A 20,699-nucleotide genomic window follows, 5' to 3' on the forward strand; every position below is an offset into this window, starting at 1 on the left:
GTGAAAGGATATCAATCACCACACTACTAGCGCCGGCTGCAGCAGGGTCTCATTCGTGATGCAGCAGGGTATCACACCACCACTGGCAGCGCTGCCTGCAGCAGAGTCTCTCTCATGCTACAGCAGGGTATCACACCACACTACCAATGCCGGCTGCAGCAGGGTCTTTCTCATGCTGCAGCAGGGTATCACACCACACTACCAATGCCAGCTGCAGCAGGGTGTTTCTAATGCTGCAGCAGGGTATCACACCACACTACCAACGCTGCTACAGTAGGGTCTAACTAATGCTATAGTATATCATAGCCCACAACCAGCACCAGCTGCAGCAAAGTCTCCCTCATGATGTAGCAGGGTATCACTCAGTAGACAGCAGTGCTGGCTGCAACAGAATCTCACTCATGCTACAGTAGGGTATCACACCTCACTACCATCACTGGCTGCAGCAGGGTCTCACTCATGCAGCAGGGTATCCCCTCCAACACTACCAGTGCCAGCTGCAGCAGGTCTCACTCATGCTGCAGCAGGGTATCACACCACACTACCAGCGCCGGCTGCAGCAGGGTCTCATTTGTGATACAGCAGGGTATCACACCTCACTACCAGCACTGGCTGCAACAGGGTCTCACTCATGCAGCAGGGTATCACAGCACAACACCAGCGCTGGCTGCAGCAGGCCTCATTCATGCTGCAGCAGGGTATACCTCCCCACACTGCCAGTGCCAGCTGCAGTAGTTTTCGCTCATGCTGCAGCAGGGTATCACTCACAACACTATCAGTGCCGGCTGCAGCAGGTCTCGCTCATGCTGCAGCAGGGTATCACTCCCCACACTACTAACACCAGCTGCAGCAGGTCTCAGTCATGCTACAGCAGGGTATCAAACCTCACTACCAGTGCCAGCTGCAGCAGGTCACACTCATGCTGAAGCAGATTCTCACTCATGCTACAGCAGGGTATCACACCTCACTAACAGCGCTGGCTGCAGCAGATGCTTACTCATGCAGCAGGGTATCACAGCACACTACAAGCGCCGGCTGCATCAGGCCTCATTCATGCTGCAGCAGGGTATCACTCCCCAACACTACCAGTGTCAGCAGGTCTCACTCATGCTGCAGCAGGGTATCACTCACAAAACTACCAGTGCTGGTTGCAGCAGCTCTCGTTCATGCTGCAGCAGGGTATCACTCATGCAGCAGGGTTTTACAGCACACTACAAGCACCCGCTGCATCAGGTCTCATTAATGCTGCAGCAGGGTATCACTTTCAACACTACCAGTGCTGGCTGCATCAGATCTCACTCATGCTGCAGCAGGGTATCACTCACAAAACTACCAGCGCCGGCTGCAGTAGGTCTCGCTCATGCTGCAGCAGGGTATCCCACCACACTACCAGTGCCGGCTGCAGCAGGGACTCACTCATGCTGCAGCAGGGTATCACACCACACTACCAATGCAGGCTGCAGCAGGGTCACACTCATGCTGCTCCAGGGACTTACTCATGTTGAAGCAGGGTATCACAGCACACTACAAGCGCTGGCTGCAGCTGGTCTCACTCATGCTGCAGCAGGGTGTCGCTCATGCTGCAGCAGAGTCTCACTCATGCTGCCGCAGCGTATCACACCACACTACCAGCGTCAGCTGCAGCAGAGTCTCACTCATGCTAAAGCAGGGTCCCACTCATGCTGCAGCAGGGCATCACACCACACTACCAGCGTAAGCTGCAGCAGGGTCTCACTCATGCTACAGCAGGGTCTCACCCATGCTGCAGCAGGGTCTCACTCATGCTACAGCAGGGTCTCACTCATGCTGCAGCAGGGTCTCAAGCTGCAGCAGGGTCTCACTAAAGCTGCAGCAGGGTCTCACTCATGCTCCAGCAGGGTCTCACTCATGCTACAGCAGGGTCTCACTCATGCATCAGGTTATATACCTCAGAGCAAGTGCTGGCTGCAGCTGGCTTCACTCATGCTGCAACAGGGACTCACTCATGCTGCAGCAGGGTCTCACTTATGCTACAGCAGGGTCTCATTCATGCAGCAGCAGGGTCTCACTCATGCTGCAGCAGGGTCTCATGCTACAGCAAGGTCTCACTCATGCTGTAGCAGGGTCTCACTCATGCTCCAGCGGGGTCTCACTCATGCTGCAGCAGGGTCTCATGCAACAGCAGGGTCTCACTCATGCTGCAGCAGGGTCCTACTCATGCTGCAGCAGGGTCTCACTCATGCTGCAGCAGGGTATCACAGCACACTACAAGTACTAGCTGCAGCTGGTCTCACTCATGCTGCAGTAGGGTCTCGCTCATTCTGCAGCAGGGTCTCACTCATGCTGCAGCAGGGTATCACACCACACGACCAATGTCAGCTGCAGCAGAGTCTCACTCATGCTACAGCAGGGTCTCACTCATGCATCAGGGCATCACACCTCACTGCAAGCGTTGGCTGCAGCTGGCCTCACTCATGCTGCAGCAGGGTCTCACTCATGCTACAGCAGGGTCTCACTCATGCATCAGGGTATCACACCTCACTGCAAGCGCTGGCTGCAGCTAGTCTCACTCATGCTGCAGCAGGGTCTCACTCACAACACTACCAGGACTAGCTGCAGCAGGGTCTCACTCATGCTGCAGCAGGGTCTCACTCATGCTGCAGCAGGGTCTTACTCATGCTCCAACAGGGTCTCACTCATGCTACATCAGGGTCTCATGCTACAGGAGGGTCTCACCCATGCTGCAGCAGGGTCTCACTCATGCATCAGGGTATCACATCTCACTGCAAGCGCTGGCTGCAGCTGGCCTCACTCATGCTGCAGCAGGGTCTCACTCATGCTGCAGCAGGGTCTCACTCATGCTCCAGTAGGGTCTCGCTCATGCTGCAGCAGGGTCTCATTCTACAGCAGGGTCTCACTCATGCTGCAGCAGGGTCTCATTCATGCTGCAGCAGGTTCTCATTCATGTCCCAGCAGGGTCTCACTCATGCTCCAGCAGGATCTCGCTCATGCTGCAGCAGGGTCTCATTCTACAGCAGGGTCTCACTCATGCTCCAGCAGGGTCTCACTCATGCTGCAGCAGGGTATCACAGCACACTACCAGCGTCAGCTGCAGCAGGGTCTCACTCATGCTCCAGCAGGGTCTCACTCATGCTGCAGCAGGGTCTCATTCTACAGCAGGGTCTCACTCATGCTACAGCAGGGTCTCATTCATGCTCCAGCAGGGTCTCACTCATGCTCCAGCAGGATCTCGCTCATGCTGCAGCAGGGTCTCATTCTACAGCAGGGTCTCACTCATAGTCCAGCAGGGTCTCACTCATGCTCCAGCAGGGTCTCACTCATGCTGCAGCAGGGTATCACAGCACACTACCAGCGTCAGCTGCAGCAGGGTCTCACTCATGCAGCAGCAGGGACTCATACTACAGCAGGGTCTCACTCATGCTGGGGTCTCACTCATGCTCCAGCAAGGTCTCACTCATGCTGCATCAGGGTATCACACCTCCCTGCAAGCGCCGGCTGCAGCTGGCCTCACTCATGCTGCAGCACAGTCTCACTCATGCTGCAGCAGGGTCTCACTCATGCTCCAGCAGGGTCTCGCTCATGCTGCAGCAGGGTCTCATTCTACAGCAGGGTCTCACTCATGCTGCAGCAGGGTCTCACTCATGCTGCAGCAGGGTCTCATTCATGCTGCAGCAGGGTCTCACTCATGCTCCAGCAGGGTCTCGCTCATGCTGCAACAGGGTCCCATTCTACAGCAGGGTCTCACTCATGCTGCAGCAGGGTCTCACTCATGCTGCAGCAGAGTCTCACTCATGCTGCAGCAGGGTCTCACTCATGCTCCAGCAGGGTCTCGCTCATGCTGCAGCAGGGTCTCATTCTACAGCAGGGTCTCACTCATGCTGCAGCAGGGTCTCACTCATGATCCAGCAGGGTCTCGCTCATGCTGCAGCAGGGTCTCATTCTACAGCAGGGTCTCACTCATGCTGCAGCAGGGTCTCACTCATGCTGCAGCAGAGTCTCACTCATGCTGCAGCAGGGTCTCACTCATGCTCCAGCAGGGTCTCGCTCATGCTGCAGCAGGGTCTCATTCTACAGCAGGGTCTCACTCATGCTGCAGCAGGGTCTCACTCATGCTGCAGCAGGGTCTCATTCATGCTCCAGCAGGGTCTCACTCATGCTCCAGCAGGGTCTCGCTCATGCTGCAGCAGGGTCTCATTCTACAGCAGGATCTCATTCTACAGCAGGGTCTCACTCATGCTCCAGCAGGGTCTCACTCATGCTGCAGCAGGGTCACACTCATGCTCCAGCAGGGTCTCACTCATGCTCCAGCAGGGTCTCACTCATGCTCCAGCAGGGTCACACTCATGCTGCAACAGGGTCTCACTCATGCTGCAGCAGGGTATCATGCTACGGCAGGGTCTCACTCATGCTCCAGCAGGGTCTCACTCATGCTGCAGCAGGGTCTCACTCATGCTGTAGCAGGGTCTCACTCATGCTGCAGCAGGGTCACGCTCATGCTGCAGCAGGGTCTCACTCATGCATCAGGATATCACACCTCACTGCAAGCGCCGGCTGCAGCTGGTCTCACTCATGCGGCAGCAAGGACTCATGCTCCAGCAGGGTCTCACTTATGCTGGGGTCTCACTCATGCTCCAGCAGGGTCTCACTCATGCTGCAGCAGGGTCTCATTCACTATATTGCTAGCTCTTGAATGACAAAATAAACGGCGAGCGATCAGCTTGCAACGCGCCCCTCCTCGTCCTCCCACCTACTCGATAATGGCTGCCGTGTTTTGCCTCTCAGGCTACTAAAGTGTTTAATTGCAATTAAGCTCATTTACATAGCAGATGAGGCTAATTACCGGTATTAGTTACCAAATCGTCAAAAGGCTAGGAAGGGAATGGCCCGCAGAGAGGCACGTGCCTCCCTTTAATTACCGGAGCGCGCGGGAGCCTTTACACCGCTGAATGTGTTCCTGTTTCCCGGGGCCAGGGGAGAGAGGGCGGGGCGGATACCTTCCTCCCAGTGGAAGATGAGCTGTGTACTAGTGAACGGGGAGGGACTGACTATGGGGACCCTGGGCACGGTGTACCCCCGACAAGACAGAAGGCCTGTGGCAGAGTCAGTCTCTCAATTGTGGCTATCATCAGTGAACAGGGAGGGGCTGACTATGGGGACCCCGGGAACGGTGGGAACTCTTGGAACTGGGTGTGCTTCTGACAGGACAGGAGGGCTGGGTAAGAGTCAGTCTTTCAATGGTGGCTATCATCAGTGAACAGAGATAGACCGCCCTTTCGGAACCCAGGGAACAGTGCGCCTCCGACAGGACAGAAGGCCTGGGGAAGAGTCAGTCTCTCAATGGTGGCTATCATCAGTGAACAGAGATAGACCGACCTATGGGAACCCAGGGAACAGTGCGCCTCCGACAGGACAGAAGGGCTGGGGTAGAGTCAGTCTCTCAATGGTGGCTATCATCAGTGAACAGAGATAGACCGACCTATGGGAACCCTGGGAACGGTGGGAATGCTCAGACGGTGTGCCTCCCACAGGAAAGCAGGGCTGGGGCAGAGTCAATCTCTCAAGGTAACTATCACCAGTGAATAGAGATAGACCGGCCTATGGGAACCCTGTGCCTCCAACAGGACAGAAGGACTGGGGTAGAGTCAGTCTCCCAAGGTGACTATCATCAGTGAACAGAGATGGACCGCCCTAAGAGAACTCTGGGAACGGTGGGAACTCCGGGAACCCTGGAAACGGTGTGCCTCCGACAGCACAGAAGGGCTGGGGTGAAGTCATCCTCACAATGGTGACAACACACGAATTGCCAACAACTCAATGTGCAAACTTCTTTCATTATGCAAGTAAGCAAAAAGGGCTGATCTATAGTTCGCTGTGGCAATATATAGTTATGTTCAGGTATAACTGTGATGGCCCACAGTGATACTAAAACCATAATACAAAGCGATCAGCAACAAACTGCAACTTATACCTACAAAATTCACATAATATATATCTGCTACGAAGGTTGTCTATCATCAGAGCTGTATAGCCAAAAAAACAGCCATCACCAAATGAACAGGCATGGTCTAACTGAAGAGATCTGTCACACTTTACTGGACAGTGAGGAGGACTTTAATACAGTCCACCACGGCAGGTCCCAAACACCTATACAATCTGAGCGCTTCTTTACATCTCACAGAGACGCTCAGATATGGGATGATAATAAAAATGGCCATTCCAACAGATCTCTCCGCTTCGCTCTTCCTCCAACCAATTGACCTCCGGACCACAACTGTACACAAAATCTCAGATTGGACCAGTGCTTATTTTGAGCAGGTGTTTTCCGGTGCTCAGCACTGGCACTTAATCATCAACACTGGTGCTTTTCATGAGCACCAGTTAAGGACATTAATTTATGGGGAGATTAAGTGATCCGTAGGATATTGAGCAGACACCGAGACTTGAACCTGGTTCCCTAGCTCTGAAGTCTGCAGCTCTGTCCATTGCACCACATCCTCTCCCCACTTTCATGGTTAGTAGTTGGTTCTGTTGTAGGCGGCGCTAACAGGAGAAATGGGCTGGTGCAAGCTGTCTCCTGAGGAGAGCCGGGCACTTATATTTTTTTTACAAATTAGCCACTGGGTTGGCCAGCCCAGTGCAGTTACCAGTTAAGCAGATTACAGTCATAAGAAATACCATGAAGGGACGTGCAGAGCTGTTCACAGCTGCCAGGTTGATGAAAACCACAAAGCTGTGCATCTGTCTCTCACTCTACATCATCCAACAGACTGCTACATGCTGCGTCCCATTACATGGTAATCGCAACTCGGTGGTCATCACATACGACAGAAACATTCACCACGTAGGATCAAAACAAAGACAAGAAGCTTCCAACCACACACACCATACACAGTGTAGCATGCTACTCATCTAGGCATGCGCTTCACTGCCCCACACAGAGGTAGAAAGTGCTATATAAATGCTACAATACAGTACAATACTGTCATCAATGAACAGAGAGGGGCTGGAGCATGGGAATCCTGGGAACAGGGTGCCTCCGACAGGCCACAAGGGCTGGGGAAGAGTCAGACTCTCAAAGGCGATTAACATCAATGAACGGAGATGGGCTGGTCCATGGGAACCCTGGGAAAGTGATCCTCTGGTAACCCAGAAGGGCTGGGATAGAGTCAGTCACTGGAAGGTGTCTATCATCAGTGAATAGAGAGGGACCGGCCTATGGGAACCCTGGGAAAGGTGTGCTTTTAATAGGACCAAAGTGCTGGGGAAGAGTCCGTCTCTGTAAGGTTTCTATAATCAGAGGGGCCAGCCTATTGAAACCCTAGGAAAGTGCACCCCATGCAACCCAGGAAGACTGGGGGAGAGTCAGTCTCTCAAAGGTGTCTATCATCAGTTAATAAAGAGGGTCTGGCCTACAGGAATTTCAAGCATAGTTGCAAAGTTAACCGAGTCCATGCATGGCTAGTTAGTCCATTTTTTTCCTTAGAATTCTGGGAATTGTTGTCCTGGTTTTATACTGGGTCAACTAAGACTACAAGTCCCACAATTCTAAGAAAATATATGGGGCTGGCCTCTCTAACTACGCAAAAACCTGGGAAACTTGGCAGCTATGTTCAGGAAACATACAGGACTGGGACATGTCAGAGCTTGTCAGAGGCCCTAGGATTTGGCCCCAGCTGTTTTCCAAAGCCCATGAACAAGTACATTGCATTAGTGAACAGAGGAAGATTGGTCTGTGGGAATATTGGGACTGGTCATTGCCTCTGAAACACTAGCGAAGAGCTAACATTTTAGTGTCCAGGAAGAGTAGATTGTGGCAGGGAACAGAGGGAAGGGGGAAGTGTCTGAAAGGTCAGGTGGAGGGTGCAAGAGCTGGCCTATGTAAGTTTACCTGATGACTAACATGCCAGGCAAGACAGAATTCAAGGCCAAGTCGATTCTTTTTTCAAATAATTGTTTTCAGGTGTTTTAGTTCAATTGGATACACTGACGTGAACCAGAACTACAACTCCCAGAATGCATTAGGTTGTTCAAGGAAAACCTAGAACGGGTACACTGTGTCTTCTTTGCAACTTTTCTACTAAGGGGTCTGACATTTCAGGCCATATAGGCGTTTATCTGTACCTGAATAGTACTCATTGAGTTCTAATTCAAGTACCCTTAATTGCCTCTGTGAATTGCCCCAAAGCATCTAAAATGAAAGTATTCATATACCACCACATTACTATTAAGAAGTTTGACTTTTCAAGGCGAGTGTCAGAGGTCTTTATGTGTATGTGAAGCAGTACTCCTGAGGTAGCCTTCGAGCGCCCTTCATACCTTCATTTCACAGTAATGGTCCCTGATCCTGCCCTCTACAGCCTGGTTATAGTTCACTGAACCAATATTTGTTCTGATGCCTTCTGCATTTTTGAGTTTAGGCATTGCTGAGAGATGCAAAATGTTTTTGGGAGACACTTGGAGCACTTTGGATCTTCTGTGATTTTTCTTGCACACATGAGTTTATATGATATATATATAAATATATGTCAACAGAAAACCTCAAATTAATCTTTGTAAATGTGAAATGTACAGCTGCGCCCATGGAGAGACAATGACTGCTCCCCTATTTACTGTCAGTCAGAGCTGTGATACTCCCTACAGCCACAGGGCGGAGTCAAGCAGACTAAGGTGGAAAGGCATTGCCGGACTGGCCATTATACCACTGTGGCATTTCCCCGGTGTGCTGCAGGCTAGAAAGACTCTTCCAGAGCTGGATGGGCTGCCATGGCCTACCCATGAAGGCTCAGGCGGCCCCTTCCCTTGCACCTGAGAGTGGGGCTTGTTTGAACAGTTTTGCCAGGGCTGGTTTTGGTTTTCAGTTCAGTCCCAAGCAAAGTTGTGGAGCCATTGAATCCTTCAGTTTATACTCCCTAAGAGCAGCCCTTGTGCTGTTGGTTGCAAGGCCCTTTCCTCTCTGTGCACCACGCCCACAATGAACACCGAGGGCTGATCCATTACAGATAGGCCTGGGATTTGATGAAGATAAGCCATGCTGGACATGCATGGCCTAGCTGAGGGAAGCCAGTATTGTATGTTAATGAATGTCCTACATCTGCACATCACACTCGTTCAAGCAGAGAGCCCTAAGTGGAGGGGTTTCCCAGACTGTAAAGTCCTGCCCTTAAGATGGAGCTCTCTGCCTTTGAGAATTAATGTGCTGTAAGTAAACCATGCTTCACATGGGAAGGTGCGCGCCCATCTCAACAAAGCTAGCTTGACATCTTTACTCCAGCCCTGGTCGGTCATGGTCAAGTCTTGACCACAGAATCCCAGGTTCACTGAAAGCCCCTCACAGGAGACACATCTCTTGGGTTGCACCATGATGATGATACCGGGTCCAACTGGTGACCCTGGAACAGAGATCTGGGAGCCTACTGCTCAAAAATCCACCAGACCGCACGGGGTCTACAGAAAGGGATGCACACACAACAGAAGAGGCACAGACCCCACAAACACAGGAGGCCAGAGGTTCCCACTTAATGAATAACAAGTTAACTGTCCATGACCACTTCTTCCACTTAATACCAAACACACAGCACAGAACAAAACACAGCACTATAGATATACGACCATGCACCAGAGATCCTTCTGCTTGTGATAAACATATTTGGACAGAAGAGGAGAACACGACAAATTTATTTATTTATTATTTATGGAGCTTATAGAGCGCGCAGCTACCTCCAAAGGAGGTGTCCCGGCGCTAAGATTACATAACTGTCCCCATGAGGAGTAACCAAGATCATATCTCACAGAGAAAATGGGAAACGGTGAGGAGTTGACAGTTCCAAGTCCTACCGCCTAGTGAACAGCCAGGTCTTGAGTTTGCGGCGAAAGGCTGGCTCAGATTCGCAGAACCTGAGGTCAAGTGGGAGGCTATTCCAGAGCTTGGCGGCAGTGACGGTGAAAGATCTGCCGCCAGTCCGAGAAAGCCTGAATCTAGGAACCAACAGAAGACGAAGGTTATTGGATCTGAGATGTCTGGCTGAAACAGAGATCTTGAGACGCTTTTTCAGATAAAGTGGGCCAGTACCATGGATAGCCCGAAATGTCAGGATCAGAATTTTAAAGTCTATGCGTCGTGAAATGGGAAGCCAATGAAGTTCTTCTCGGTAGGCTCTGACTGAAGTACGGGCAGGGATGTTACCGATGAGCCGGGCTGCCGCATTTTGGACTATTTGCAGGCGGTCAAAAAGATAGTGCGGGGCACCTGCATATAGACTATTAGCATAGTCTAGATGGGTGATGATAAGGGCCTGGACTACGGTTTTGCGAGAGGATAGAGGGAGGAAGGGGAAGATTTTTCTGATCATGCGAAGTTTAGAGAAACAGGCCCCTACCACTTTGTTAACTTGGGCATTTCCGGACAGAAAGTTGTCAAAAATGAAGCCCAGGTTACGAGCTGCCTTCACGGGAGAGGGTGGGGGATTCAGAATGGTAGGCCACCAGAGGGTTGCAGGGGGGGGGGATTTTTTACTGAAAAAGAGAACCTCGGTTTTGTCGGTGTTAAGGGCAAGGTGATTGGCTGACATCCAGGAGCATATGTTACCAAGGCAGTTTCTAAAGTTGGAGAAGAGGGAGTCAGAATGGTCTCGAAAGGAAAAGATAAGCTGAGTATCGTCAGCGTAGGAGACCACCCTGACGCCCCAGGATTCAACTACCTTGGCCAGAGGAGCCACATAAGCATTAAACAGTAGAGGGCTCAAGGCAGAGCCCTGGGGCACTCCACACAGGAGGGGTTTGTCTTCGGATTCAAAAGGGTGCATCGTAACCCTTTGGGAACGGCTAGACAGGAAAGAAATAATCCAGGCCAGCACTGTCCCACCGACCCCTAGCTGCTGTAAGCGGGAGGTAAGTATTTTGTGGGAGACAGTATCAAAAGCAGCGGATAGGTCGAGGAGGACCAACATGGCCTCCTCGCCCCTATCCACTGATTCCCTGATAATTTCAGAGACTTCAAGCAGCGCAGTCTCGGTACTATAGCCGGATCTAAAACCGGACTGAGAGTCGTGTAGCAGCTGATTTGACTCTAAGTACAGTGCCACTTGTTTCTGTACCACCTTCTCCAGTATCTTGGCAGGTTTAGGCAGGAGAGAAATAGGTCGATAGTTGCTAAAAAGCAGAGGGTCTGCACCAGGTTTTTTCAGTATGGGGACCAGCCTGGCCTGTTTCCAAACTGAGGGGAATAGACCTTGCGACAAAGAGGCATTCCAGATGGAAAGAAACGGGTTCACAAGGATAGGGGCGAGATTACCCATGATTTTGGCAGGAACTGGGTCCAGGGGGGAACCAGACTTAACGTTGCGTAATAAAGCTAACGCGAGATCAGGAGTTAGCTCGCTAAAAGAGTTGAAAGAACAAGAGGGGAGGCCAGGGCAATCATCAGGGAAATCCGGAGCCATTGCTGCAAAGGAGGAGGAGAGTTTAACTATCTTCTCTTGAAAAAAATCAGACAATCCATTGCAGAGATCTTGAGTGGGAGTAAAGAGGGATTTCAAAGCAGGAGGATTTACGAAGTCATTCACTATGGAAAAAGAGTTTTGGAGGAATTCTGCGCCTGTTGAATCAAATTAGAAAAGTAAGCTCTCATGGACGAGCGTGTTAGTTTGTGGAACTTACTCAGGGCAGATTTGTAGGCCAATTTGGCTACAGGATCATAGTTCAATCTCCATTTACGTTCCAACTGCTTACACTTGCTCTTTTCCTCACGCAACAGAGGGGAGAACCAAGGGGCAGAAGGACGGGATCTGGAGGAAGTGACGGGGACCAGAGGGGAAACCGAGTCAAGTGCATCCGAGAGGGCCGAATTGAATCTCAATGTTTCTAAATTGAGGTCATTTAGCTGGTTAAAATGAAAATGTAGATGAGCTTCCAGAGAGTTACATGTAACTTTGGTCCATTTACGACCTTTAACTCGATTAAGGGGGATAGGGGGAGGAGGGGAGGGGGCCGTGAAAGAAAAAGGGATAAGATAATGATCGGTCCATGTCAAAGGAGTGGGGGGGAGAGTGGAGAGGGAAGGAAGATTGGAAAAAATGAGGTCAAGGGTATGGCCTGCTATATGAGTAGGACCTGTCACTAGTTGAGGCAAGGTGAGTCCTTGTAAGGTTTCTAACAGAGAGGAGGCTAGTGTGCAGGAGGGATTATCAATATGAATATTAAAATCTCCTAAAACAGTAAAATGGGGGTGTTTGAGAGAAAAATCGGCGATGGAGTGAATCAGAGTGATAAGGGAGGAAGAGGTGACGGCCGGGGGATTATAGACCAGTATACCTGCACAGATGGAACAAGCAGGGTCCATAATTGCAAAGTGAGCGGCTTCGATGATGCCAAGGTTGGGAATTTTCGTGAGGTTTAATTTGAGATGGGATTTAGCAATGATCGCAAGACCTCCTCCGGTCTTAGAGTTGTCTCGATTAATGCCAATGAAATGATAACCAGGGGGAGTAGCAAGAGTGATGTCCGGTTTGGAGGAGTCTTTTAACCAAGTTTCAGTAAGAAACAATAGGTCCCAATTGTGGGTTGCAAGAGATAGCCATATGTCATGAGCATGGGCTGGGAGAGATCTGCAATTGACTAATGCGGCCTTTAAGATGGTGGATGGCTGATCATTGATTTTAGAGGGTAGACGCCGAGGTCTAGGTACTATGGGAAGAGAAAAGTTACAGTGAGGGCAGGAATAAACAGTAGTATCTAGGCTAGCAATGTTACAGCAAGTAAAGGGGGCACAGGTATCAGGACGGAGGTGAAGAAGTTGATCAGAGGACCAACGAATTTTTGGGGCAAGTGGAACAGGGGTTACGGCGTTGGGCGCGGGTCCGGCGCGGACGGGCGCAGACGGGCTGGACTTAGGCGCGACTTCGGCGCGCAAACGGCGCTCCCGCTGCGCTCGTCCGCTGCGCTTCCGATGGAAGCACATGTTTTATAGCTGCAGATAACGTCAGTAAGGGGGTGTGGCTTCGAAAAAGGGGCGTGGCCTCACTCGACGACGGAATGGCGGCAGCGCTGACCTCTGCTGCAGCGCCTTCCAACGAAGAGTTCAAGTGCCAAGAGGGGGAGCAAGGAGGTAGGAAGTGCAGCAAGTAAATAATGTGACAGTCCAATGTTTAAGATCAGATTAAAACAGGTTAAAAAACACACTCCCGGCTTTCCGCCTCAGGAGAACAAGAGAGCAACCACCGGCGCTTGTAATCAGCGTCCTTATGAATGCTCTGTCAGATCACACAAGAAGGTTTCGAAGTGATCACCGTGCACGGCGGATCTATATTTGTGATCCAACACTCACTTGACTAGCGCGGTGGTCAGTAAAATGTTCCCCAGTATCCTGCATTTCCAGGTGATTGTCAAGCTTTTGTCACTGTGAGTCTGGCCGGCCTTGGATGGAAAAAAGCGAAAACAGCTATGGACCCAGCTCTTAGGACCACCATCCGAACCCCATGTAAAGGGATAACAACCCAGGTGAGATAAGAGGCACTGGGACAATGAAGGAGGAACCTTAATGAGAACAAATCTAATAAGGCCTGCTTGTCCAGAGACGCGGGTTTTCAGTATTTATTTACACAGCGGTTCCGTAAAGAGCTTGGTGGCATCTGACATATCTTCTCTGCGCTGAGTTACACAGAGAAGTGCAGCAACAAATGGCATTTATAAAGAAAGTTAGCATCCAACAGGAAGGGGAAGAACCCATATATGGCATTTTTGGGTCATTGGCCCATGTGCAAGTCTTTGGACAATGATTTCCGGCTAGTTCACTTTTAAGGAGTTTCCTGAACTGAACAGAGTTTGGCTTTGCTTTAAGGTTCGGATCCAGGACATTCCTGTGTTTAGTACCCTGGACTGTCAGAGATCGGCTGCCATCTTCCTGCTGGTTGAAGGAGGGTTGGGTTGGAAGATCAGAAAACTCCTGTCATTTTTCTGCTAATGGTTCTCTAGTCGTCAGCGCCTTGAGACCCTCATGGGTGAGTAGCCGTACTTTACAAACCCCTGATTGATTGATTGGCTAATTCCTAAATTTAACACTAAATTAAATGTGAGAACTTTTGGCATTTCTCTTCACGTGGTTTGAGTAGAAATCTCTCCCCAGGAGATATTTTCTCTCTTTTAACCATTCTCTTGCCAATATCTGACATGTTCGAGGTGCACCCTCAAAGAAATAGGCGGCTCGAGATATAATGAAATGTATATCACATAATATGCATGATTTCATAAAAATGACTTGTATTTCGAAGAAAAGTAATTCAACAATTTGTCAGACTCCTAGACCAGATGCAAGGGTGATAACTGAAGGTTCCTGGTGGACATCAAATGGGGAGCTAAGATTACAAGCTGTTTGCACCAATAAGCCTTACATGTCTTTCACATGATCCTGCTCTGTCTGTCTGCACAGGTCCAAGCACATCATGGTGGCCTGATTTTCAGGTTTTTGTAATCTGTCTGTAGGAGTCTTTCGAAGGCCGGAATAGACCACACTGCAGCCATCTAGTTACGCGATAGCAGGGTATCTGGTATCTTGTGAAATTCATGTGGTGAGTGGTTTGTAGGAGCAGGAGAATGTTGCAGATGATGGAAAGCTGTGCATTGATACTATTAACCACAGCATTGGGCTTATTATGCATTTGCTTTATAGAGGATTCCTATTTTCTTAACTGAGTTGTTAGATGGGAACCATAGACTCCAGTAACAGTAAAACAGAAGAGAGGCAGAGACCAGTCCTCTCACAGCTACGATTACAGATATTGATCCGATTATGCCCAGTAACCTTTTTCTAATCCAATGTTGGATGAGATCAAAGCGATAGTGGTCAGCGTCTTTTTTTAATCACCAGTTTTAACAAATAGTAGCGTTATCCACCAACAATCGATCAACAGCACCACAGTGTGCATCGGATATTGGAACACAGTTCATGTATCTGTGAATATCCACCGCATGCATCATTAGTCCATGACATGGCCAGGGAGTCGCCGATGTCCCATGGGTACTTACCATTACCTACAAACATCAATGTCACAGACAATGTCATGAGACCATTTCTTATTTTTTTGGGTTAAGGGTCGTAAGACCCCTGGCCGTATTTATTATTTACACACAACAAAACATTTTTATCATAACATTTTGCACAGTAACCACATTATTTACACATTATTTACATCTTGTTTAGAGACCTAGCCTTAACAGAGACCCTAGTACATGGGTATCACCTAACCAGAACTGGTCTGTTCCTGTGCAACCAACACAACTACATAACCGTTCCAAGTGAAATCAAGCCTGTCTCTGCGCCCCTTCCTCTCACACCTCCTACGTCCCAAGGATGGTGGCCATCTTTATGAGAGGGCACCACTTTCCCTCTCCGATACCAGGAGCTCTCCTGCCTCTGGAGTTCTTGGGCAGAGGGCCCAGCTGCCTTTAGGACACCTACCACGGGCACCCCCTACTCCCAGATTCCTCGTCCCCCAAGGACCAGTGCTAGCTTGTGCCCAAATGCGCCTGCTTGCTGATTAATGCATTTCTGGGGTGAATGCATGACATCGTTCTGCATTCTGTCCATCGATAGTTCTTTTTGATTAATGCATTTCACCACTGTCATGTTATCTGAACAAAATACCACTGATTGATTGCAGGACTGTTCTGGCCATATAGCTACCAAATGGGAAAGAGCTCTAGGAAACCAATGTTCGCAACCAAACCAGATTCTACCCAGTCTCCTGGCCATTGCTGTGCACACCAAGCTGTCACTAAAATGGCACCAAAGCTTGTGCTGCGGCATCTGTAAAAAGACCCAACTCCTTATTGGTCTTGCAGGTCTTGGCAGGGCTTGGCCATATCACTGCCTCACTGAAATCCTTCAGAAATGCTTCCCATATTCTCATGTCCTGGCAGACCTCACTTGTCAATGTAGTATGATGGTGCCTCAACTTCAAACCAGATATGGCCTGCGCAAAAGACCTGGAAAATGGGCGGCCCATGGGTCTGATGTGGAGTGCAAAATGTAACTGCCCCACTACCACCTGTAACTGATGTTGTGCGCACTCTGGGCTTCAAGGCATTCGTCCAACGCCTTTGCAAATGCCCTCACCTTCTCCTGGGGGAGCCTGGATACACCTGCCCTGGAATCCAATTTTTATCCCCAGGAATTCAGTTGTGGCTGCTGGTCCACAGGTCTTTGCTTGCGCGAGTGGTACCCCAAATATACCCATCAATTCCTGGAAGCACTGCAAAGCCCTTGCACTCTCCTCAGTTCCAGGCGAGCCTAGAATTAAGAAGTCATCTAAATAATGTAGTGCCTAATGGTGTCCTGATCTCTGTCTAAATGCCTATTTCAAGAAGGTACTAAACCTCTCAAAGTAAGCACAGGAGACTGAGCAGCCCATGGACACACATTTGTCAAAGTAGAAGGCACCCTCAAATTGGAAACCCAATAAATGAAAATCCTCAGGGTGCACTGGAAGCAGCCTGAAGGCGGATTCCATATCCACCTTTGCTACCTAGATCCCAGGTCCCAGTTCCTAGAGCATTGCAATTTCCTGATCTAGTGAGGCGCACTTAGTTGAGCACAGTGTCCCATCAATAATCTCATTGACCGTCTGACTGCTAGGTGCTGACAAGTCGTGTATCAAAAGGTACTCCCCTGGGTCTTTTTATGGGACTACCCCCAAAGGGCGACTCACAAAATTCTCCAATGGTTGGAATTAACAGGACCTGACACCTGCCCCATATTCTTATCTTTTATAATCTTATTTCTGGCAATGCCAGGATTAACCCTTAATGACTGCTGGTTTCTGCAATATATCACGTCCACACAACCCTCAGCTGGGATCTTGAAGCCCTTCTGCAATTCCTCATACAAAGACTGTGATGCCGCAGTGTTGCTGTAAGCGTTCAACCATGACACCATTGCTTGCCAATTAATCGGGGGGAGGGGCCTTGACCAATAATGTGTGCTCATTCATGTTTTTTGACCCCTATCTTTTGCCTTTTTGAAACACTTGGACTCGTGTTGTGAGGATAGGCCGCAGAAAGAACAGCAGTGCTTAAACTTGTGCGTCCCTGGTGCTCTGGAGCAAGATCTTTTATTGAAGTACCACCATGACCCCTTTTTCACTACGCCCCCTAAATTACTGTTTGCCCCTTCTGTGGTTTCATGTGGCGCAACCATGCATTCACTTCAATCTGAACCCACCCCAATTTGGGTCTAGTGGCCTTAATTCACCTGAATTCCTTGTCATAGTGCCTCCAAACTCATTATGTGCCCAAGCTATCCTATTTTGGTAGCTAGCCAATTGACCCCCCGGGGTTGGGAATCTCTCAACCATGATTGCCTGGAAAATTGAGAAACCTTTGACTCAATTCATCATGTTCTCTTTCAGCTTCTTCTTGTAAGGCCAATGCCCACACTCCGTAGAATGCAAGCACTCCTTGCACCGTTTGGTCTTCTCCCTACCAGGCACGTCTACAAATATATCAACATAAGCGCCTTTCCAGATCTTCTCCTTAACATCTGGATGCATGTGCCTACTCAACTGATTGGGCTATGAACGTACATCCCCTAAACCCAAGTTTGGCAATGACAGCAATATACCTGTAGGCTCAGCTTCCTGGAGGAGGGGTAGGGACCTGGATGCTGATGGCCCTGTTTGCGCCCCACTATTCGCTTGCGAGGTACCATCCACTATTGACCCTGCACCACTGACGCACTTGTCACTCCTGCCGGTTCTTGTATATCTATGCCATCCAAATGTGCCACCAGCCCCATGGCCCTTTCAACATGGACACTCTCTGCTACCCCTGCCAGTGCACCTCCCAGTAAAGGTGCGGACCAAACGCCTACCTTTGAAAGCCAAAGCAAAACACTGGCTAAGTTTGCCACCAACCCAGGCTGCCCTGCAGTGTCTGCTGGTGTTACCCCGATCGCCCTGCAGCTATTACCAGTCTGTACAAAGCTGCTGTTCACTGCTGGCACTGCCATTGTAAGAGCGCTGCCCTGCCCTTCAGCACCACTTACTCTGCCCACTAGCACAACCTCTGTTCGAGCAATGCCCTGCCCTTCAGAACTTATACTGCCCACAGCGCAGCTCCCGGCATGCAATGCGATGGGTGGGGGGGCCTCCAGTAGAGCTTTCAGTGGTGGATTGTCAAGGGGGGAGTGTCATGGGGGAGAAGCAGTTGTGTTGTCCTCAGCAGCGAGCAGGAACCAAGAGACCTGCTCGCCACCGTGCAGCCCTTTAAATAGGGGCGGGGTTTGGGCCACGCTACACTGGAAGCAATCTAATGCTTCTAGGTCAGCGCCTGACCCGGCCCAATCACCGCCTTCCTTACAATCAGGACACGAGGCGAAACACGGCAGTCCTGTGCATGGCCCCTGGCTCCCCACCCTATTGCCGGCTCTCCTGAGTGGGATAGCCTCTGTTATATGCCCACATCTACCACATATCTTATCATGTTTTCGGGGGCGTACATCGGTTTTTGCTGGCACGCGCACCAGTTCACCCCTTTCCTTCATACCTCCAATGGGTGGGAATGGTGGTCAGAGTCTTATTCTAAGTGGATTTAGATGTGCCTCATTGGCGTATATTGGAAAATGGTCCTGATGCTGGTCTAGCAACTGAGAAAAGAGAGTGCATGTGTGGAATGAACAATAGGGTGGGAGGATCCCACAGAGAGAGCCCCACAAAGACCTGTGAGGATCTGAGACCAGATCCCGCAAGCACTAAGGGGCATATCAACAGCAACCGGCAATAATTATCGCTGAGCGCACTTAGCGCTCAGATAATTATCGCCGGCTAACGTGGATGTTTATCGCTGAGATAGCATGCTATTAGCAACGCTTATCTGATCAGCGATAAAAATCCTAGCACTAACTGGCTAACCTGAGATTATGGCTGGAAACCCAGCGTTAATCTCACGTTAGCTAGTTGATAGGGACTCACAAACTTAGCCATGATATCCACCTTCCATAGGATATCATGGCTAAGTCAGTCCTGAAGCAGGCGTAAGGAAAGTAGCGATAACAGGGGTTATTGCTGCTTTTCCTGACGCTATGCTTCATAGCGTGGGGCTTGATGATAGGAGAAATGTCGCTTAGCGACATTTCTCCTGTCATGCCAGGTCAGGAACGCCCACTTTGCATCTCATTAGAGATGCGAAGCTGGGCGTTAGGAATCCTGACGCTAAAGCAAGGTTTTACGCGTTAGCGTGACCTTGCTGATTAGGTGATAAAATTATCGCCGCTTTTCGGCCGAAAACGGCCGCAAAAGCGGCGATAATTTTTTATCGCCTGCTTGTTGATATGCCCCCATATGCTTTCCAGATCGAGGATTACTAATAAAGGAGTCTGATGACATCATCCATTACAGTAGATACACAGACTATAAAACGGTGACACTTCTGGGATAGAGCCGAAATGTCATCAACCGAACATATGACACTGCAATAAGGAAACCAAATTAGAACATGAGCGAAAATTCCCACTTTAAAAGAACAATATAGATGTAATAATTCCAGTTACTCCAGGCAAAGTCTACAATTCCACGTTGAACAGACCCAGTAAAGCTCCAGATTGCAGATAGGACCAACTCTGCACACATACTTTTTGTTGCAGAGAACAACTGGTAGAAAATAAGGTTTTTGGATCAGTGATGGGCTGAATCTCTGAAACAAACTATGGGGCATATTTACAAAGCGGCGATAGAAAATTATCACCGCATTTGCATCCGTTTTCGGCCGAAAAGCTGCGATAATTTTATCGCCTCATTAGCAAGGTCACGCTAATGCATGAAACCTTGCATTAGCGCCCAAATTCTTAACGCTCAGCTTTGCATCTCTAATGAGATGCAAAGTGGGCGTTCCTGCCCTGACATGACAGGAGAAATGTCGCTAAACTACATTTCTCCTATCATCAAGCCCCACGCTAAGAAGCATAGCGGCAGGAAAAGTGGCTTTAACCCCTGTTATCGCTACTTTCCTTATGCCTGCTTCAGGACTGACTTAGCCAGGATATCCTATGGAAGGTGGATATCATGGCTAAGTTTGTGCGGCCCTATCAACAAGCTAACGCCACATTTCGTGAGATTATCGCTGGGTTTCCAGTGATAATCTCACGTTAGGCAGTTATCGCTAGGATTTTTATCGCTTTTGAGATAAGCGCTGCTAATAGCACGCTATCTCAGCGATAAAAATACACGCTAGCCGGCGATAATTATCCTCATGCTAAGACCGCTGAGCGATAATTATCGCCGGTTGTTGCTGATATGCCCCCAAATCTCAGCCTGAAACAAAGGATGGTTAAATGGAGCACAAAACACAAACATGTGGCATCGATGAATTCAAGGAAAGTGGTAAAATGGCCACATCTTGGACAATATTTGTGTTCAGAGAGATGGTTCGCGATGAGTATGGTACTTGGAGAAGCAAAACGGACCACAGTGACTTGATTAAGACCCAACAATACCTTCACAGCAGGCTTCAAGATCCAGGTGGCTATGAAAACCATGACCTTTGCCAAGAGAAATCAAAAGAAGAAATGACCCGATATAAGAGAATGGCTGGTGTGTTACCCTCTATGTGAAGGAGCCCTTGTGCATGTTATCCTGTGATGTCAGAAGAACTGAGCCCAGTGATTGGCAATTCACGAATCTGAATGATCTGGCTGTTGGCCAATAAGCAGCGAT

The 20,699-nt window shown here is 49.6% G+C and overlaps 1 long non-coding RNA gene across 1 annotated transcript in view; it reads right to left on the reverse strand.

Moving 5' to 3' along the window:
* LOC146799692 (uncharacterized) overlaps positions 1–20,699 on the reverse strand; it is a 240,601-nt gene that overhangs the window by 54,609 nt on the left and 165,293 nt on the right. The gene's annotated exons all lie outside the window — the stretch shown is intronic.

The sequence above is a fragment of the Triturus cristatus genome, chromosome 9, assembly GCF_964204655.1.
Source record: "Triturus cristatus chromosome 9, aTriCri1.1, whole genome shotgun sequence".
In the NCBI taxonomy this organism is placed as follows: Eukaryota; Metazoa; Chordata; class Amphibia; order Caudata; family Salamandridae; genus Triturus; species Triturus cristatus.